Source organism: Castor canadensis, chromosome 6 (assembly GCF_047511655.1).
Source record: "Castor canadensis chromosome 6, mCasCan1.hap1v2, whole genome shotgun sequence".
Taxonomy (NCBI): Eukaryota; Metazoa; Chordata; class Mammalia; order Rodentia; family Castoridae; genus Castor; species Castor canadensis.
The window spans coordinates 9592491-9616170 of NC_133391.1; the positions used below are offsets into that span (position 1 = coordinate 9592491).

A 23680-nucleotide genomic window follows, 5' to 3' on the forward strand; every position below is an offset into this window, starting at 1 on the left:
CCCCTGGAGTAAGGCTTAGACACAAAGTGTTGTGGCCTCCTCATCCTGGACACCATAAATAAGACCCAAAACCCTTGTTTCTGAGAAGGACCATGAAGGCCAGCACTCTAGGCCTCTGTGCTTTGGGAGGTTCAGAGAAGTTAAGCGACTTTCTGGGTCACACAGCAGGTTAATCTGGAACACCAGGCTGAACCCATGTCAACCTTTGTCCTCAGGCCACATAGCAGGAGGGTTCTCTCCTCAAGCAGAACCCTCACTCCCCCACACTCACACTTTCCATCATGCATGCCAGCTTGTGGGACATTCTGAAGATGCAAATTGCATCAAGAAATTGCTGTGAAAACTATTTCCCTCCATATGACAAAAACCTGCACTGGAGCCCCAGGTAAGACCCTGTCCACATCACCTCATTCACAGCTCACCCTCCTGTGATCACTACCTGTTGTGTCCCTGCCTCAGATCCTTTGCACATTCTCTTCCCTCTACCTGACTGGTGAGAGAAAGAATAAGCCCAGGGCTTCCCAGCCAGGTGCAGGATGTTCCCTTTCCACAGATGATTCTCATAGAGGGTTGGAGGACGGAAGGGGACATTTAGTGACCTGGACACTGGTGAAATCAATTCTTAAATGTTCCAGTCATTTCATGAGCTTTTTATTCAGAGAATTATAATTTGATTTCTATCAGTATTTCTGTGACTTTTACTAAAATTTATCTTTTATGGTCTTCACTGACTTCTTGATTTCTGATCAGTCTTTATTTATTTTGTCATGTTATTTTTTTGTGCATTTATTCAAGCCCTCTTTCACTTCATTGATCATTCTTATAATCATTTGATAAATTCCTGGTCTGAAATTTCTTCGTCTTCACTCTTTGTGCAGGTGAAGGGAGGATAAAAGATGGAAGTTCAGAAGGTGAATAAGGTTGATGTACTCTCTGTAAAAGAATGAGTATAAGTGGCAGAGTGGCTCAAGTGGTAGAGCATCTGCCTAGGAAGTGTGAGGCCCTGAGTTCAAACCCCAGAGACACCAAAAAAAACAAAAAAGAATGAGTATAGAATTGCTAAGCTTGTTGAAGCTACCATAAGAAGGCATAAGAAGGTGGCTAAAGTCAAAATAAGAAAAACAGAGGACATGAACAAATTCAGGTTTTAATACATATATATGTGGAAAGTCACAAGGAAACTCCCTGTGCAGCTGCCTTTCCAAACATAAATGTCATTTTTTCTCATTTACAAATGTGAAGAACAGGAAGGTGGAACATGACCTACCTGGCAGTTTGGTACTAGTGGGAAGAGGTAGTGATTAGGGAAAGCACATGGGATGGTGGATATGTTGCAAACATGTGGTATACATGTATGTAAATGGAAAAAAGATACCTGTTGAATCTATTCCAGGAATGTGTGGAAGGGTGGATAAAACTCAATGTGAATTCAAGTATGATATATTTGATATGTTATAAGAACATTTATAAATGTCACAATGTATATACACCCAGAAAAAGAGAAAAATTAAAAATTAAATTAAAAACATTCTTTGACTCAGATTTCCTCTTCTTCACTATTGTTAGTGTTTGTTACTTTGTAGATACTCAGTTTAGGATAAGTCAAGTGGTCTATTTATTTTTCATATTTCCTAAGTTTCTGCATTAGAGTTTGCATGAGAAAACAACCAATTGTTTGAAAGTTTTCATCACCTGTAGTCTTCGATTGAATTATTTTCAGTGTTCAGGCAGGAGAGTGTAGTGGCAAGACTGAGGTTGTACTTGTCAACACCGGGCTATGGCATGGCTCAGTAGCCACGCATTTGCCCATGTGCTCAGAACACTGGGCCTGACGGGAGTCAAATTGAGCTAAACCACATGGTGTCTCAAGTAAAAGGGCACCTTGTCTGCTTATGGACTGCTTTCAGTAGAGCAGTTTCCCCTCTTTGTGTACTTGGAGCCACTGTTAGCCTCAGGAAGAATTATAACCTCACAGTTGATTAGGATATTACTTGCTTCACAAGGTTCCCAATTTGTAATCCAGGTCAAAAAGTCACTGAACCAAAGAATGTCCACCAACTGAGTTATAGAATTTTAGAGAATACTGAGTGGTCTACATGCAGACGTGTACCTGAGGAGTCAAGCAAATGTACTTGCTGGTTTCAGTGCTTCCATTCATATCCAGGAGTTCATCTCCTTATAGGGTAAGGAGGATGTGGAAATCATGTCATTGGGAAGAGTTCAGGGCTTTCAGCACCACCTAGCAACAAACATGCAACTGCATGGATTTCCAGGAAGACTCTGAAATTTCATTCCCTGTCCAGAAATTCACTTCCATTTGGAGGCCATGGGTATGATGTGATTTGGGGCACATAGGCTTGAGGCTTTCTGTTCCACCTAGAAGGAACACACAGATCCAAGTTGCCCATCCTGAATGACATGATTAAGTCAGCCAAAGCATACTCAGTGAATTGTTTCCACCCTGAACCTCACGTTATGGGATTCACACCTTTCCAGAGGTGGAAGAATGTCTAACCGCCATGCTTTTTGTTCACAAAGCTCTCTGTTACTGTACCTTCTCCAGTGGTTCACACTAGACCCTCTCACTCTCAATGCCCAACACGCATGATCATCTCCCATCCAAACATGATGTCAGGGATTCCCAAAACTCACTGAGCATTGATTTCTCCTTGATTTTATGCCTCCACAGCAGCTCAATCTCAATAGGTCCCTCTCCAGATAGCATCTTTCCATAGTCCTCCAAGAGAAGGGAAGTGATAAATGTACTTCGTTGCCAAGGCTTCACCCTGCACGATCATAGTCTCACCAAATGCTACACTAGGGTTCTGACTTAAAGGGTGTGTAGAATTGCCAAATGCTACCTTGGGGTCTAGACTTGTGGGAAGTGTAGCAGTTTGGCTTCCCTTGTGAATGTATCTTCATCTTCCATCCCCACCTGAAGCTGTGGCTGCACTGAATGGCACTGCATTGCTTTTTTCTTCTCCTCTCTGTTTCTTTGTGGTTTCCATCTCCCCAGTTTCTCTTTTCTGATGCCCAGTGTTTGTTATTTCTTTCTCTATTCAGGTTAAAGCCTGCCCTTAGTTATCTGATTCTTGTCATTCAGGCAGTAAAAACAAAAGACGGTTCTAGTCTACCATCTTGCCCCACACCTGAAGTCTGATTGTTTTGGACAGTTCTTCTAGGAAGATTTGTCATTACATGTGATTACAATTTTCCTTTCTTGAATTTGTATTGGTCTCTGTATTGACTCTCAAGGATTGTGCATATTCAGAAGGTACAAAAAAGTGATACATGCATTTAATGTTTAATGACCAAATCAGAGTAATCAATATTTGCATCTTTTCATTTCTTTCTTCTTCACAACTGGATTCTTTGGACAGCCTTCTATTAGTTACCCACACAACCTCATAGTTTTATGTTGAACTATAGTCATTTTTTATTTCCTTTGTTAAATTTATCCAGGGTAGTTTATTGGTTTTGAGGCTATTGTAAATGGGATGTTTGACCTGATTTTTTTTTCTCTGTGTGTTCATTGTCGGTGTATAGAAAGGCTACTGATTTCTGTATGTTAATTTTACATCCTGCTACTTTGCCAAAAAAGTTTAAGATTTCTAATAGTTTGGGTAGAATCTTGAGGATCTTTAGGGAGAGTATCATGTCATCTGCAAATAGGGATAACTTGAATTCTACTTTCCCTATTTGAATCCCTTTTATTTCTTGCTGTTGTCTTATTGTTCTGGTGAGGGATTCCAAAACTATATTGAATAGGAGTGGAGAAAGTGAGAATCACTGTCTCAATCTTGACTTTAGCAAGAATGGTTTCAGTTTTTCTTCATTTAGTATAATGTCAGCTATAGCTTTGTCATATATAGTCCTTATTATGTTGGGGAATATTCCTTTCACTCCTAGTTTCTTCAGAGCTTTTATCATGAAAAGATGTTGAATTTTGCTAAAACCTTTTAATACATCTGTTGATAAGGCTATGTGGGCATTGTTCTTGCTTCTGTTTATATGCTATATGTTATATAGAGATTTACATATGTTGAACAATTCTTCTATCCAAATTAAACCCATTTGGTCATGGTCTGGATCTTTGTGATGAGTTTCTGCATTCTCATTATCAGTATTTTGCTGAGAATCTTTGCATCTCTATTCATTAAAGATGTTGGTCTGTAATTCCCTTTTTAGTCACATTTTTATTATGTATTAGAATGAGTGTAACACTAGCTTCCTAAAATGACTGGGCTAGGGTGATACAGGCATGCATTTTGTAATGACCAAATCAGAGTAACTAGTGTTTGCATCTTCTCATCATTTCTTTATACTTCAAAATTGAATTCTTCAGTCAGTACTCTAGTAATTACCCACACACCTAATAGTTTGATGTTAAACTACAGTCATTGGAGAATCATACATGACATATCTCTGAAAATGTCATCCCAGACTTTAAGTGCTTAAACCAAATTCTTATGAATTCATCATGACTGCATCTCTGTACTTAGCTCAAACCACCAGCATGTCTCTCCAGAATGTCTCCATCAACATCTTTTGTGAGTTCCGTAATAATACTGTTGCATGTCTCCCATCCATTCTAAATATGAGTGGCAAACTACTCTTTCTGAAATATAAATTGTAACATATCAATCTCTTGATAAAGATTTCTGTCATTCCCTATTACCCTGTGCATAAAAGTAACTGTTCCTATAGGCAACTAAGAGAACTTATGTCTCATCATTCTTTTAAGTCTCATTTCACGTCTACTGTACTTCAGAATGATTTATCTTATTTTCTTTTTCTATGCACACCAAGATCCTTATCACAACATTCATTACACAGAGTTCAATCAATTGCTTTATTCTTCTCAACTTGTTAGCTCATATTTTGTATTCCAGGGAAACTCCCCCATCCCACAGATCTTGACCAGAATAGGCACAATATGTTATTATATTTTATGGTAAAAATAGTTTTTCTTTCCATCATATATTGCAATTTGTGTATAATTAATTCCTGAAAGTGTCGGTCTCATTTCAACTGAGAGCTATGACATGAGACTACATTCACAAACATACACTCAGGGACTGAAAGTGTAACTGACACACAAAGTCACTCTTTGGCTCATTGCTTATTGAGAAATACATGACAGTGCATTTTGATTGCAAGCAAAAGTCAAATGAGCAAGCATAAAATTCTTGTAAAAGATGCTATGTCTGGGAGATAATCACAATAATCCTAAAGATTGTTTATAATTTTGGCATACTAGCATTAATTGGGTGGCTCCGTTTCCTCTATGCTTGACCCTGGGTAGGATTGTCACTTTCTTCAGAACAACAGAAGATGATTAACTCAGCATAGATAAAAGAAGACGTCAAGAGTGAAGAAAGTCATAGCTCAGAATGCAAATATACAACTTGATTTCTGCATCTACCTTGCACTATTGATTTGGAATTTCAATTGACAACTTGATTATTGGTTGATTATGGTGAAACACATGTATCTGTGAATGTCCCTAAAATGCAATAGGTATGTGGAAACCTGCATAAGTAATACAAGGAATATTAGGGGAATGCATGAACCTTGGGTGTGTGAAGATGTCTCTCCTGTGTACTTGAATTGGAGGAAGTGATGCCCCATTGGCTTTGGTTAAGCCCTGACTGGGTTGAGCCCTTTATTACCAATTTGCTTCACACCTTACATGGCATCCAATGATGTAATTCATTTCCCACATCCCAAATAGCTTTCCTGCAAATTGTTTTTAGACACGTACTTCAGAACACCTCTAAGAAAGGTTCATTCATCCCCGGGGCCTTACCATCTGTGGGCTTGGATGAAATCATAGAACCTGAGGTGGAAAGGAGGATCCTCAAACTTATTTTCCAGCTCATGTTTATTTCATAGACGCAGGACCTCAGATGCAGAGGCCATGACAGAAATTGCTCCAGATTCCTCCATGGGAATGGAAAACACTGGGCTGAAGGAATTTGGAAAATTAGAATGGACATTCCAGTTGACATAAAAACATATATACAGAGGCACATAGGAAAAATATATACCTGCCTGACACGGTTGGCTCAGCCTCCACAGAGAATTGTACATTTCTAGATATGTTCCCCTTGATTTTTTTTTCCTTTCCCTCCAGCTTCCCCTCCATCTCAGTTCATTTAGTGATCCAGACTGCTTTCCCAGCCCTAAACCCAGTATATACAAAGATGGAGATGTACTGATTGCAGGGATTTTTCCACTTTATTCTTTTGTCAAAATGACACAAGCAGTGATCCAGCTATTGCAGGACTTTCTACAAAGTAAGTTATGGCTTTATGTTACTTTCTTCCATTTGATTTCTGAAAGAATACTGCCCAAGTGATCTGTGAATGCATAGAGCATTGCTGATCATCACCCCAACATGGCACTTCTTCCCCTACCTTCCCAGAAACATTCCTAACTTATTTTGTGGTTATGGTGTACTTTTCTTTCAACAGGAGCAAGTATATTCTTTTTTCTTTTTCTCTTTTCTGTAACAAGGCTGAATTCTATGCATTTGCTCCACCATCACTGGGACTCCTCCAGCCTGGGCTGAAAGCTAGCACCAAGAGATCATCCTTAGAAAAGCAATCCAAGTCAATTCCATGTGTTCTGTACTGAGACACTAGAACAAAGTTCCCTTTGTTGTAGATCAATGCTGTGATAAGATTTCTTTACTCACAAATGTATCTAATAATGTCTCTACTGAGAAGTTCTGAACTTGTGCCCATGGTCATGAAAACACTTATGACTGTAGACCTCCAGTTACTGTTTCAAATAAGATGTGTGTCCTGCTGGGATGCTGTGTCAAATCTGGAAATGCAAGCATAGCCAGAAATAAATGATAAGCCCTGTGAGATTTTTCCCCTCCAATTTATTACTACTTCACTTAGACACATATCTGTGCTCAGGTTTTTGCTATGAACAAATGCCAGGTCTGCAGCAGAAGGTCTAATTAATAAATTGTTACGGCAGAATTCCATGGAATTCTAGCAATGTATTTACAGCCCTGTTAGCAGTGAAAATGTTGAAAGCAGTGATTCCTTGCATCTCTTTTCAAGTGCTGTGGTAGTGAGTGTTACCTGTAGTATCTGCACACATTTAGGAGCAGGGATGAAGGGGTAGGAAATTGAGTTTCTTCACTGCTGTGGAAGGTATCAACATTGCTCTTATTACGTGCCTAGATGTTTGTCTGCTTATCTTTGTTAGCATCCAAATTTTTCCCAGGCTTACTCATATTTGAATATTGTTACTGATGCATTTGTCACACATTTGGCTCTGGTTCATTTTGCTTATACTAGTCCTTAGCTACTTTAAAATTAGAAAAATTTGAAATCTGTTTTCTAGGAGTCTGGTCTTAATCTCCTAAACTGAGAGAAGAGAAATGTTATGTGTGTTACTAATTGAATAGAGTAAGGAATATTTTATTCTATGAAGGTGTTGCATTGATACATGGACTACTGCTATGGTGTTTTGCTGTAGGGGAGGGAGGTTGTAGTCAAGTCTAAACACAACATATTGGCAAATATAACTTTATACCTTGTTATACTGGAGCTATTAGCTATTCTAAAAGAGGAGAATTTGAATCTCCCTGTATTAGTGATTTTAAATTCGCTGAGACAAACTGAATTAGTCTGTACTAAATTCCTTGCACAAATATATGTCTTCTTTACAGATAATTTGATCTGATCATTGCCTTTAAAATGAATTGTTTGGGGGAAACTAACCGAGCTTGTGATATATTCTGGATATGAGTTACCTTTTAGATGTAAGTTTACAGAAAACGATTCCTCATTCTGAAGATTGTCTCTTCTCTGTGTGATTATTTCCTTTGCTCTGAAGTAACTTCTCCATTTAATATGATCCTTTTTGTTTAATTTTCTTTGGATTTCCATGTTTTTAATTTTTTCCTGAACTTTCCTGCCTATTCCCTCGTCTTGAAAGGTTTTCTTGTATTCTTTTCTAATGGTTTCTTACTTTATAGTGTTGAACTATAGTGATTCAATTTTGTAGTTTTTTAGTATTAGGTGAGGGATGGGGGTCAACTTTCAAGTATTTAGTTTTCCCCACAGCACTGATTAAATAAACTGCTGTTTATTCAAGATATGTTTTTCCCACATACTTGTGAACCAGTTGATTGCAAATGCATGGGGTGGTTGAGTGCATTTCAATCTTCCATTGCTATGTGTGTCTGCAATTATGCAAATAACCTGTTGAGTTTTTTGTTTGTTTGTTTTTTGTCATACTATTATTTGAACTCAGGGCCTAAAATTTCAGTGACTCCAGCAGCCCTTTATTTTGTGCGCTGTGTTTTTTCGAGATAGGTTCTCATGAATGTTTGCCAGGGCTGGATTCAAACTGTGTGCTAGTGATTTCAGCCTCCTGAGTAGCTAGGCTCACAGGCCTGAGCCACTGCCACCTGGCTGTCTTGCAGTTTTCTCCCAATAATTTTATTTCATGGAATCTGGTAGTGCATTCTCAGGGTTCATCTTTGTTCAAGATTGTTTGGGCTGCTAGGAATTCAGTGAATTTTGTGAACTTTTTGTGACTGTTTTGCTACTACTTTGAATAATGTCAGATTTTTCCACCTTTTACATATTTTCTCGATGTTATTGTGTAACTGAGGCATAAAAAATAAACTATACATATTTAAGGGGTACCATGTTATGTTTCAGTACATATAAATATTTCATACAATTTATGTTACACTAAACATTACTTATCTTCAAAAAATTCCAACACTTCTTTAAGATGAAACTTACAAAAGCATTTGTGGTAGGTTTTTGGAATATCATTAGTTTTGAAGACATTACCATGAATCTATAAATCACTTATGTAGATGGACATTTTCACAACTTTGAGCAACTTTTCCTTTGAACAAGTTCCATTAGTAGAACTTATTCATATCCATTGAAATCTATAATTTAAAAAAAAACAGTTTCTTGTTCCTGAGTACGTTTTTCCCGTTGGTCTGAGGAGCCAGTTATATTGTATTTATGTCTATTGCCACAGTATACCTATTTCCCCCTCATGCTTTATGTGATTGCTTCTTATTTGAGTAATTGAAATTGCACATCTTCTCTTTGTTTGGGTATGGTACCATTATATTGATTGTGTGACCTCTTCATGTATTCATTTGAATTTCCAGGTGAACATGATCATCTTCGGCAAAATAGTGCCACCTGATTCTTACTTTTCATTCTTTCTCTACCTCTAATTTATTGTATATAAAATAAACTAGGAAATTCCAGAAGCATATTCAATTCTGGTATTATGTAAATTATGGTCTTCATTCTACTGCAAGCTGTTTTTGTCACTGTGACTATGTACTATAGTTTCAAGGCAGATTTGATGTAGTTTTGCTAGTTTTGCTTCTTAAACTTTTGTTGATTACTATTTGTAATTTTTTGACAATTTTTGTGTTTATGTTGCATGGATATTTTTGTCTTATTTCCTTTTTTGTTTGTCTTTTTCTGCTTTTGTTATCAGGCTAATACTGGAGGTAGGATGTATTTAGGATTCATTCTTTCACTTTTAATTTACACTATAGTTTCAGAATCATTGGTGTTATTTCTTGTCTTAAGTTTTGGGAGAATTTAGCAGTGAATTAATCCAGTCCTGGGTGTTACTTTGTTGGGAAGTCCTGTTAATGCTTCCTATCTTTGCACAAAATAAATCTATTTGGGTTTTTTAGATCCTATTCTTTCTATTAGTTTAGTCTTACATTCCTAGAAATTTATCCAATGGTCAAATTTTCCAATTTATTTTAATAGACTTTTCAAAATATCCCCTATTGATCCTCTGGATTTTGGTGGTATCCAAAATTCTATTATCTACTTTTTCACATTTCACTTTATTTACTAGATTCTTCTCTCTGTTTTATGGGGAGGATAAGTATGAATAAGGGATTGTTAATCTTATTTATCTTGTAAAGGTACAATTTTTTATTTGATTATTTATATTGTATAAATATATAATGTATAAATGTATAACTTATTTTACATTCCACTTCACTACTTTCATGTCTATTTCCTTGCCCACTTACTCAGCTTGGAGTTTTGTACTTTATGAAATTCACCATGTGTGATACTTCCTTCATTCTCATTTGATCATATATTCTTCTCATGGGATTTAATCTTTCCCTGACTCTATTGATTTTGACCATTTCTTCTTCATCTGTGAGTGGGATTCCTGTGAGTATCTTTTGCAATATTGGCTAGTGAGCAGGACAAATTTTTTTATTTATGGCTATGTGAATATAATAAAATCATAATTTTGTTTGAAATTCTACGCATTTCTTTTTTTTACATTTTACTATTACTTAAGAGTTGTATGTGGGGTTTCAATGTGACATTTCCATATATGGGTGCAATGCACCCCAGTTTGGTTCATCCCCTCCATTCTTTCTCTTCCCTGTCCCCCTTCTTAAATTGACTTCATCAGGTTTCATTGTGCCATAGTCATACATGTACAGAATACACATCAGCCATCTTCAACCTCCATTACTTTTTTCATCTTTCCCTCCACCTCCCACTCTTACCCTTCCCTTAACAACATGTTTACATTCCTGACCTTCACTGTCTAAGGGTCTTTTGATTGTACAGGGGGGCTTGCCTTGCTATTCTGCCTCTAAATATGTCATAATTGACTCAGTTTAACCCCCTTTATTACTTTTCCTTGTCCTTTATCAATCCCACTGCATTGGTCAGCAGTTTTCAGAGTGTGTTTATTGTGTCTTTTTCCTACACAGATGGAAAATATTTCAATAGTATTCACTCCCTATCATTCTCTTCCCTTTCCCTCTTCCCTAGTGTCTTCCAACACTCCCACATTTGAATGAAGCTATGTGCAGATTGAATATACATATTGCTTGCCAGTATTTGTATTTGGACCTACCTTCCACAGTTAGAGAAAATATGTGACCTGTGTCTTTCAGAACGTGGCTTACTTTGCATAACTTCATGGTCTCCAGTTCCATCCTTTTACCTGCAAATGAAAATGTTTTAGACTGAAACATATCCATGGTGTATAAATATCACATTTTCTTAATGTTTTCATCAGCTGCAGAGAATTGGAGCTGTGTCCATAGCTTGGCCATTGTGAATGATACTGCATTAAACAAGGGTGTGCAAGTGTGTTTATTGTATCCTGATATACAGTTATCTGAATATATGACCAAGAGTGCTATTGCAGGTTCTTATGACAGTTCTTCTATTAGTTTATTGAGTTTCCTCCACACTGCTTTCCACATGGTTGTACTAATTTAGTACAACCAACGAACAGTTTGCAGTTCCTCTTCACATTCCCATCCTCACCAACATTTGTTGTTTTGCGTTCTTGATGATAGCCATTCTAAGAGGGGTGAGGTGAATTCGTAATGTGGTTTGATTTACATTTCCTTTATAGCCAGGGACAATGGGATCTTCTTCATCTGTTTTTGGCCATTTCTGTTTCTTTTTTTTTGAAAAATTTCACCTCAGGTCACTTGCCCATTTCGTCACTGAGTCATTAGTCTCTGGGAGTTGGTTTTAGATTGATGATGCTTCCATCTGTTTTCTATTGAGCTTTTCTTCTCCAACATTTCAGTTTCATTCTTTTGTCAGGATCTGTCTTTGCTGAATTTCTCATCCATGTTACTGACGTTTTCACACCTATGTGAAACTGATATTTTCACTTCATTTGTCCCTTGAGTGTCTAAGGGCATTTATCATTGACAAAACTGGACATTCGGTTTCTTTGCTGCCATTTGCCACATTATACTATGTTGTGCTGTTGAAGTATTGTGAACACAATATCCATTCTTTGTACTCAAAACTTTCAAAATAGTTTCTTCTATCTTTTTGAAATGGAAAGTGCACAATTATAATTTATAGTCATCAGACTGTGAAACACTGCCTCAGAGCTCTTTGGACTGATATAACTGTGACCTTACTGTTCTTAAACGACTGGTGCAATTCATCAGTGAATCCATTAAGTCTTTGATTTTTCTTTGAAGAGGATTTCTATTTTCATTCCATCTTTGTTACTCATCTGTCCAAGATTTCTATGTCTTTCCAGCTCAATTCTAGTAAAATGCATGTCCCTAATTTTTTCCACATCTTCTAGACTTGCAAATTATTGGCATATACTTCCTTATGATCATTATTGAGCTATTCTCTTTTTGTTGTGCCTTTCATCACTGGTGTTAGTTAGTTCATTGTTGTGTCCATTTCTTAATCTAGGATCTCCTCAAATTATGAAAATGTCTTTGCCTTTGTTTCTTTAATCTCCATTTCACTTTCTTCTCTGATCATAATTATTTCTTTTCTTGTACTAATTTTGTATTCAGTTAGTTCTTTTTTCTAGCTCATTGAAGAGTCAGTTGAAGGATATTATTTTCAGCTATTCTTCTTTTTCTCCAACTTATGCAGTGATTACTATGAAGTTTTCTCTTGGCGCTGCTGACACTACATCATACGGTATGGTGTTGCACATTTTCTTTTGTTGTGAGAAACATTTTAATTTCCTTCTTGATTTTTGCTTTGATCCATTGGATGCTCAAAAGTCGTTTTTAAATATTCACATACATCTTCAATCTGAGATTTTTCTTGTTGACTTCTTTTTATGGTTTTGCTAGAAATTAAGCCTTATATATTGTTATGCTTTTTAATTTTGACATTTTCCTAGGTTTTATGATATGATCCATCCTTGAGCTATGCCTGTGTGTCACCTTCTAGGTTAATTCTTTTTGATAGGAGATCTCTTTGTGTTACAGGTTTTTGTTTTTGCTGTTCTTCTTGTACTTCTTCTTCTTCTCTTTCTCCTCTTCCTCCTCCTTCTTCTCTGAGAAACTCAAATTGCACTCCTTGACTGTATGTTTGTGTTAGAACTCCCTTCTTAGGCCAGCAGGGTTAAGCTTATATTTATTTGTTAATAATCTTTTTAAGGCTTGAGAAACTTCTCTTTATCTTTCACCTGTGAGAGCTTCATTATACTATGGCTTCAGGCAAACTTGGTTTTGTTACCTGTGAATGCTTAATTTTGATCCTCCTGTACCCAGATATTTGTATCTTTCTCTATGTTGGGGAGTTTTAATGTTATTATTCATTTGAATAAGCTTCGTACATTTTTGGCTTTCTCAACTGCTTCTTAAATTCCAATAGTACAAATATTTGGTCTTTTATACTTTTTCAAAGAAGCCATAAGATATTGTCAACTTCTTCATTATTGTTCTTCATTTGTGTATTTTAAAAAGCCTGTCTATAAGAACATTTGTCTTTCTTTTGTTGATCTGTCTTGCTATTCTTCACTTCTGTCATACGTTTAAATTTTGCTGAAAGTATGTAAAAACTCAAGAAACTCTGTTTGATATTTTTTCTTTCTTTCTTTTTAGTAAGTTTTTCAGTAGATTAATGAAACATTTCACTTTGTTTTCTTCCAGTTCGTGGAATTTGTTTCCTTAAAACAGCTCTATTAATTCTCTGAGTTTTCTCCCCTTCCCAATAGTTCCTGATCTCCTGCTGTTACCTCATTTGGAGAACGAGATGAGGTCATAGTTTCCTGAAAGGTTCATGATACTTTTTGACATAGGATGTCATTTGGTCTTTTGCATATCACGTATTTATTTACTTCAGTCTTCCTTCCTTTTCTGGCTTCATTTGGGCCTGTGTTTGAAGAAATTCTAAGAATTTGGTAATTTTTTGTCTGAGCCTGTTGTCATTTACACTATTTCCTTGAAAGGTTTGCAGGGAATGGTTTGCTGGTATATTGTTACTGTATCATTAATAGACACAAAGCAAAATCCAGCTTGTCACACATAATCTGTTGCTGTGTTGAAAATGAAAACCCATACAATGGAGTGCAAAAAGAGAGGACTATACACATCTGAACCTCTCCCTGGGGACAGAGTAGGCCCAGATACCTTATCCATAGTTACTAGTCTAAGGTGATAAACTGTGTGATGCTGCTGGTTCCCAAAACTAATCACTGTGGTTGGAGCAGTTCCAAGTTTCCCTTTCATTCCAATGATCACCAAAGTGATCAGGCTATGTCACATCAAAATCCTTTACTCACCAAGACAAACACAACCCTGAGTTAAGACCAAGGCTCACTCTTCTATTCAATTCCTATTGCTGAAGAGGACTTATACCCAAAACAGCTGCCACCAGTCACAGAGGATGTGAAATGGACGAGCAAATGTGCAAGACACTGGCACTACATATCTTCCAAATGCAGTACAGGTATTCTAGAAGCTCTGAATTGGAGGGCAGTGTGATTTATATCACTCAGTATTTGAAACCAATACACTAGCAATAAGTTCAAGAATAAAAATTATAATCTTACTATCCAGACTTACCCACTATAAGCATTGTTTTACACCATTTTATGGGATTGAGTTTGGAAAAGTGGTGGTAAAGAAAATACCAGTCAACTGGGCTGAGGTTATTATGGACCATGTTCAAGTCTCACGGTCCCAGGACCTCAGATAGTGGTTAGGCAAGCAAAAACAAAATTTGTATTCCTAGAGAGGAGGTAGATATTAAGAAATTGTGATTTCATATAGTCACGTAACATCCTGTGTTCATTTAACAACAAATATACATTTTCACACATGTGGCACAGGAAAAGCCAAGCATAATTTGCACCACAAATTTTTCAGTGAGATGACAAAGCAATCTCCCCTACCTTCTCCCTTCCCCCTCCCCCTTCCTTCCCTCTCCTCATCCTCCCCTCTCTTGTCCCTCTACAGCCTTCTCTTTCTTCCCTTCCCTTTCCTCCTACACTAAACCTCTATGTCTCCACCCCTCCTTTTCTCTCCCCCTCTCCCTCTCCCTTTCTTTCCCTGTCCATATAATGACTTGAATCTCATTTGTGGGAGATTATTTTTTATGACCTCACCTAAACTAAATAAGAACCCATATTCTTAAAGGATACAAATAGGCACTGATTATGTGACATATTAACTTTAGAGACACACACATGAATGCAAAGACGTCATTGCTTTGGATTTGAACAGATCACGTACTTATTATTTCTAATGGAGAATACAATGGTTTCTATGCAGGCTTTCCTTAAAGAACTACCAGTTTGTACTAGCCATGGATTTTGCCATTGAGGAGATCAACAAGAACCCCCTTCTTCTACAGAACATATCTCTGGGATTTGATATCTATAATGTCCTACACACTGAATGGTAGACATTGACAAATTCCTTCATTTGGCTTCCTGGGAGTGACAAAGTTATTCCTAATTACACCTGTAGATGAGAGAGCAAGTCTGTAGCAGCACTTACAGGATCTTCATGGGTAATATCTGCCCAGATTGGGACCCTGCTGGAGCTCCTCAAATTTCCGCAAGTAAGGGTGTGAGTGGGATGGGGATAGATGAAACAGTGGCTTCTTTGCTGCAATTGACAGGTGTCAGGAGGAACAAAAGGATGAGACTTGTTTTTATAAAGTTCTCCATTTTTATTGTCAAAGACTTTATGGGGCACCATGTTCCCTTTTGTTTGGAATGCAGAAATGGGAGAAATTTCAGCAGATACTAGGTTTCTTAGATTTCTGAGACTGACTTATGGTCTTCGAAAGAGTTCTCATAAAGTGAAATGAGCAAGCCTTATTTTCTACCTCTTTTCTTCATGCTTAGTACGTACCAGTCCTCAGATTGTACTTCCAGACTGTCCACTTCTTCATGTGGCTTCCAATTTCCTTTTCCCTTTAGCTTACCTTTGGGCCTTTTGATCCTATCCTGAGTGACCATGACAAGTTCACATCTCTCTATCAGATGGCTCCCAAAGAAATATCTCTGGTCTTTGGCATGGTCTACTTGATGCTTCATTTCAGATGGACCTGGGTGGGGCTCTTCACTTCAGAAGACCACAGAGGATTTTAGATTCTCTCAGACATGAGAGAAGAGATGGACAAGCACAGAATCTGTGTAGCCATTGTGGAAATGATCCCAGTCACCATAGTCTCCTCTTTTCCAAATGCCTAGTCAAAACATCACCAGATTATAAAATCATCAGCAAATGTGATCATCATTTGTGGTGACAGTGATTTCCTGGAAGGTTTAATGTATAATTTCGGGGAGATTTAATGACAGGCAAAGTCAGGGTCATGAATTCTAAATGGGATGTAACAAGAAGTAATAGATATCTCATTTTAGACTCATTCCGTGGACATCTTATTTTTTCACACCACCATGGAGACATTTCTGGTTTCAGAAATTTCATCCAGTCAGCAAACCCTTCCAAATATCCAGAAGACTTTTACCTAGCTAGTCTATTTTTAGTGTTTTTAAGTTGCTCATTTTTTGAGTCTCACTGTGGAACTTATAATAAATGTCCACACAGTGTCTCCTTGACCTGGTTGCCTGGGAATCTTTTTGAAACAGCCATGAGTGAAGAGAGTTACAATATTTACAACGCTGTGTATGCTGTGACCCACACCCTTCATGAGATGCTACTTCATCAAATCCAAATGCAAACAATGGGAAAAAGAAAGTGGATGGTATTTTCCCCTTCTCAGGTAATGGCTTTTTCATTGGAAGGTACTTGACATCATGAGCGTCACTTTGTGAACTGATTTCATAGACAAACTATGTAGTTTATGATACTTTCTCTGACAGCACATTAAAAAAGTATACATTTTTCACTTTATAGGAGATACCTAGACCTGGGTAGTTATGTTCTTGAATAGCAGGGTGTATGTCTCCAAATATGTGTTTTGATTCCACATCAATGTTTTCTGTTTTTAATGGCTTCAATAATCTACATGGAAAATGTTTTCAGTATGATAAAGCTATGATAAAGCCAGCATCTCACAAACAGTTTTTAAATAAGAAAAAAAAGAGAATGAAGTCTTCGAGTGCCAAAGATCTGCTAGAGACAATGGTGTGTATTTTATATCAGTGATTTGATTTAATTTCAGTTTAGGTGTTAATGAACCCATTTGCAATTTGAGTCTCTATATTCATTGAGAAAATACCTGTTAGGTTTTTCCAGGAAGTTAAAACTTACCTAATTCCCAGATTCACTCATTATAGTTAAGTGTGACATTGGTGTTTTCTGTTGAATCTGTCATTTTGATCCTCTGATCTGTGTCCAGAATTTGATATCATGATATTTTGGTTCTCTAGCTTTTCCTTTGTACTACATCGTTGTTGTACTTGTGTCAAGAAGCAGGATTAAGCCAATAAGGAGGTTTTCTCAGTTCAGATTTTCTGTCTTAGCCATGGAATCCACTTCATCTTTGGATGATGCATCTCTTTTAGCTGCACCCCTTTCTGAAGAACATTCCATTTAACAACCCTGCTGAAGACCAAGTGATGTTGGATGAGAAAAGGAAATTGGAGGCAGAGTATGACATTCTCAACTTTTGGAAATTTCCAGAAGGTCTTAGACATAATGTGAAAGTAGGAAAGTTTTCCCCATATCGTCTACATGGTCAACAATTATCTCTACATGAGGATCTGATAGAGTGGAACTCAGGAATTTAGAGGTGTGTTGGATCAAATCATAATGCTTTGAATTTCACACATCAGCAAGCAATACTTGTTCAGATTTAATATTCTTGATGTTGATTCATGATCCAGCAATGTTCATTTAATAACTTACAACTTGGAGATTTTTCTTATTAACTCAATCATTGGTGAGAAAGGAACACATTTGTTTACCAACAAGTTTCTGTGCTCATATTTTGCAATCCTAAAATAAACATGATAGCTGTAACTCAGCTGTCCTTCACTGTGACAAAATGCATGAGAAAATCAACTTCTAAGGAAGAACAGTTTATTCAGCTAACAGTTTTGAAAGTTTCATTCTTGAACTTGGCCTGGTCCTTTAAGGTCTATGGCAAGGCGCAGCATCATGGTTGGAGCAGGTAGCAAAGTAAGTACACACCTCATGGCAACAGAGGAACAAAGACAAACACAGAATTGTACCTGGGGTACCAATATCATCTTTAACTGTGTACTTCTAATGACCAAATTTCCTCCCACTAGAACTAATGCTTAAAGTATCCATGCTTTCTAGAAAGCACCAGGGCTGGGGACCAAGCCTTTAACACATAAGCCATTGTGTCATATCATGGCCAGAATTTAATAATGTGCAATCAATTTGTAGGACTTGTGTAGAGAAAATTAATATTTCTTAATGATCCAATTCAGTAAAATACTGTAATTATTGAAATACTATGGAAATGTCTGAGCAACCACCAATACCTATCTGATTTTCCTCAGAATCCTCACTCTGTTTGCAGTGAGAGTTGTGGTCCTGGATTCTGGAAATCCCCTCAGGAGGGAAAGGCTCCCGGTTGTTTTGATTGCATCCCTTGCCCTGAGAATGAGATTTCTAATGGGACAGGTAAGTCTGTGACTTATGGAGAAACTCCCACCCATCCTTAATAGTTTCCATTATTCCTTGAAGGGGCAAATGCCCTACAAGTGGACTGCATAGGAAAGGTCTACCTACATCCAGTTGGCAAATGAAATGACACAAAATATCACATTGACCTTTGAAACAACACAGCCCATATACAATGATTTGCATATTTGATTCATTGCTATATTAATTGTATGCATTACTGTCTCAAGAAAACACCTTGCACCTCTCCTCTCTGCATAAGTTTGATCTCTACCATGGAATTTGGGAGAAATGTTATGCAAAAATGTCTTCCTATTTGTACCTCACAGTGAATACATGGTTCTTGGACATGCTTATTTTCTGAGTGATTGTCAAAATGCTTGACAAAGAACAAGTGTTAAGAAAATTTTTGTTTGATTTAAGAGATAGGTTTATCTATATTGTAAGAAATTCTTTGAGAGCTTCAGAGGGCATGCTTGGGTGCTCGTGGATCACACATATATACCATCTTCTTGAAAGCTGAGATCAGAGGATTACAGTTGGAGGCCAGCCCAAGCAAACAGTGTGTGAGACCCCATAGCAAAAACAACCAGATGAAAATGGACTGGAGCTGTTACCAAGTGGTAGAGTGCTTGCTTTGCAAGTGAAAAACCCTCAGTTTCTACCCCAACCCCTCCAAGGAAAACAAACCAACATTCCACATGTAAAAAGACATACAACTATAATGACATGAACTCAAACTAGCGTAAATGGTCTACAATGAATACACAAAGACCTACTGGAAAAGTGTCATAAATTTGTACAGAGATACATGCACACTAATATTTTGTTAGATGAGTGGGGGAAATATCAACTAGATTTTTATGCTATGAATTTTTGTAATAATCACAAAACCTGAAAATGGTTCCACCTAGCAGAAACTCAGAGAAAGTTGGATGGACTGATGTAGAATAGAGATCCAAATGAATAGGGAACATTTCAGGATGCCACAGTTATCATATTACATCCACAATGTCCAGATTTATGTTAAATACTACATGCTAGAAACACTTCTCCAACATGGTTTTCATTTCCTTTATGATTCATATGTAGCTTAGTTAAGCAGCATACTTGCATGATTTGAATTTCACTTTTAAATATATTGAGATTGACAACAGAGTGCAGATGCAATTAATTTGCATTTTTCATTATGACCATGGGGTTTAATGTAGATTCACTCTGCTGAGAAAAATTTCACTATAAAACAATGCCACTATCTTCAAGCTTATACATTAGCAAATACTTGTTTACACATACCACAGTTTAAAGAACAATTTAAACAAAGATTATAAAAATATGAAAATATTATTAATGGAATAATTATTAATTGGAATAAATACTCAGGCATCCAATTAGCAATGCCAGACATTGTATGTAACAAGCACCTATCACAATCTAGAAAAGGAAAAGCAACCTAAAGACAAAGAAACAAGGGAACAAATACAAGAAGATATATTTAATGAGTTAACACAATAAAGGAAACTCAAAGTTAAGGTGTATTCTAATATAAATAAATATGGTTTATAACAAATCCTTAATAAGAATGTTCACCAAGAAATTGTAAATTTGTAACAGGACATCACTTGTGAAATTCTGCAGAATTATGTCATCATCATGGGTGAATGTGTTGTTGCATACCTGTAATCACAGTTACTCAGATGGCAGATGTAAGATGATGACGGTCTGAGGCCAGCCCATGCAAAGTTTGCATGGTACCCAATCTGAAAAACAAACTAAAAAAGAAATGGGCACAGAGGGAATGGCTCAAGTTCACATGGATATTAAGCAGAAAGCCCTTAGTTCAACCCCTTTGACTGGAAAAACAATCATAAAAAAAGAATAAGAACTTCACTGACACATTTTTAAATATGAATAAAAATCACAAATCTCAGTCATTGAACTTAAAGACTGTCACAAGGGGGAACTGAACATCTCAAGGGTTAGAGTGTATCACAGGGATAGAGCCAACGCATGGGGGACTTGGTGTCCTGTGTTCAATACCCAGCACCACATACAAATCTGCACGGTTGAATACATGTAGTAAGTATAAACCATAACTGAATCATCTATGGCTATTTTTATGATTGTCATGAACATCACTGGTGAAATTTATTAAAATTTCAAGAATTTAAAAATGCTCATTTTCTTAAACTCCTTCAGAGGATAAGAAGAATGGGGCAATAAAATTTATCTTATGAGAAGAGCTAAACTTGGTTCCCCATGTGTGAGAATATAGAAGAGAAGAAGTATATTGGACATTTTCCTTTTTGAACTAAATTCATATTTCCTGTTCAAGGTATTTTAAGGGAACTTCAAATGACCAGACTTGGTATATGCAATAGAATTCAATAATATCTCAACTAGTTTTGATTTAAACTAGTTTCTTCAAACAGATATAATAATATCACCAACGCTAGAAAAATGTATAATTAAATTCCACACCCATTTTTATCTTAAAATAAATAGTAATAGAACTGGTCTTACTAAATAAGCAGGTGTCAATTCTCTTAATCCCATAAAAGGTATTTATAAAATCCCAAAAACAGCTTCACATTTTGGGGTCCAATGTTGAAAAACAATGAGACAAAAATGCTCAATATAACAATTTCCATTACACATTGCACTGAGATCAGTAAAAGAAATGAACACATTGTTTATTCATTGATTTATTTGTGGATTAATTGATTGATTAATGGTTCCAGGGTCAAAACTGGAAACCTTGGTCTTGCTAGACAAGTGTTCTACCATTTGAACCATACTCACAGTCCTTTTTTGCTTCAGTTAATTTGTAGATACACACATCCTTTTTGCCTTGCACTGTGATGGGCATGAACAGCAGCCCACAAAGCTGGGAACACAGGTGCCAACACCACTCCAAGCTTATTTGTTGACATGGAATGTGAGTTTTTCCCCAGGCTGTCCCTGAAATGCAGTCCACCCTATCTTTATCTCCTGAGTAGCTTGGATTGAAGTTTTGGTACCATGCACCAAGCATAAAGATATTTTTCAGGAATAGAACACATAACATGAATATGATCATATGGTATAGCTTTCTATAAAATTGAGGTAAATTGGGAAATTAATCATTGAATTTACTTATGATGAAATATGAGGTTCATATATATGAATGTATTATATTCTGCAAAGCAGTTATAAGTTATAAGTGAATTTTTTTAATAATGACATTTAGCATGTCTTAATGGATATACAACTGAGGGATTAATACCATTATTGTTTTGAAAGACCCTTGACATTAACAAAACAAATGTAGAAAAATAACAAATAGACTGGAGTTAGTGCAGGATTAAATATGATTATGAAAAGACAAACTCATACTCGAATCCTACAAACAGATGTATTGATTCAGTGGAAGTGTACTCTAAACTACAATAAACATGTGGTGAAAATTACAATGAGTTGCAGGATGTTGAGACTTCTTCACCCAGTTAAAAAGTGTCATTGTTCACCTCTATTTCCTGGAATTTATCTATTATCTATGTCATAATAAAAGGGAACATAATTCTAAATAAATTTTGAGGCTTTGGTGAATAAAACTGGGTCTAGTTTATAGAGGTTTAATTTGTTGAAGTGGCATAACTTGAGTGTTTTTTGAGAATTAGAAAATGGTGTCATGAATATGTCAGATAAGTCAAGGAAGTTAAAGTAAGTTTGTGGTACAATAACAAAAATGGGAAGTGGTTGATTGGAAATATTTGCTGTGTAGAATTCATTTTTATCTAAAGCAACAAAAGAGGAAAATTTTACCATTGTGCTGTCGGGGAGGTGTGAAAACTGAACCTTGACTAGTGGTAACCTGCACTCCTCACCAGACATGGATCAGTGTGTGAAGTGTGCAGATCATCAGAATGCCAACTAAGACCAAAACCACTGCCTCCAAAAATCTGTGACCTTTCTGGGTTATGAAGATCCCTTGGGTTTGGCTCTGGCCTGCATGGCTCTGAACTTCTCTGTACTCACAGCTGCTGTTCTTGGGGTCTTCATGAAACAAGATGACACTCCCATTGTCAAGGCCAATAACAGGGCTCTCACCTACATCCTGCTCATCTCCCTCACCTTCTGTTTTCTCTGTTCCTTGCTCTTCATTGGCCGTCCTGGCATGGCCACCTGCATCCTCCAGCAGACCACATTTGGAATTGTGTTCACAGTGGTTACTTCCACTGTCGTGGCCAAAACTCTCCCTGTGATTCTGTCTTTTAATATCACGTCCCCAGGGAAAAGGATGAGGTGATTGTTGGTATCAAGGACACCTAACTACCTTATTCCCATCTGCACACTGATCCAAATGACTGCCTGTTTAATCTGGCTTGGAACCTCTCCACCCTTCATTGACACAGACACAAACTCAGAACATGGCCACATCATCATCGCGTGTAACAAGGGATCAGCTGTAGCCTTTTACTGCATCCTGGGATACCTAATTTTCCTGGCCTTGGGGAGCTTCAGAGTGGCTTTTCTGGCAAGGAATCTTCCTGACACATTCAATGAAGCCAAGTTCCTGACGTTCAGCATGCTGGTGCTCTGTAGTGTCTGGGTCACCTTCTTCCCTGTCTACCACAGCACCAAGGGAAGGGTCATGGTGGCTGTGGAGGTCTTCTCCATCTTGGCCTCCAGCGCAGGGATCTTAGGCTTCATCTTTGGTATCAAGTGCTACATTATTTTGTTAAGGACAGAGAGGAACATTCTGTATGGCTTCAGGGATAAAACCTGTTCTATGTACAATGAGCCTTCTGAAGATTAAACTCATGTGTATCCTAAACAAAAAAATCAAAAAATGAAGTTACACCATTCTAGCAGTTAGATATGAGGTTAAAACATGTGCTTTACTTCAGTGTACTGAAAACCCATGCTACATCTTCTAACAGAGTTAGAATGTCCATACTTTGCATTTCTCTCATTTTCAACATTTGATTGCATTGTGATTTTGTTATTTATTTTGTCTCATTGATTCTGCAGTCAACTCTGCAAATATTACTGTCTTCTACTTCTAATCTCTACAATGATGTTTTCTGCCTTTTGGTATTTATATTTATTTTTCTCAAATTTTAGAATATATGAAATTCAATGACCTTGTGTTTGGCATTCCCTTGATATAGTTCCTTGATTTTTTGGCAATAGTGGAAAATTCCATGCCTGGTGTTTCCAGGCAATCACTCTATGAAGTGAGCCACACCACTATCCCTTTTTGCATTTGTTATTTTTGAGATACAGTATTGCTTTGTGCCTGGGCTGGCCTGGTCTTCTCCTATTATTAGTGCCTCTCTG

At 37.0% G+C, this 23680-nt stretch overlaps 1 pseudogene; it reads left to right on the forward strand.

Annotated features, from left to right (window-relative positions):
• Positions 1–281: 281 nt before the first annotated feature.
• On the forward strand, positions 282–23156 carry LOC141424261 (vomeronasal type-2 receptor 116-like; annotated as a pseudogene).
• Positions 23157–23680: the final 524 nt, after the last annotated feature.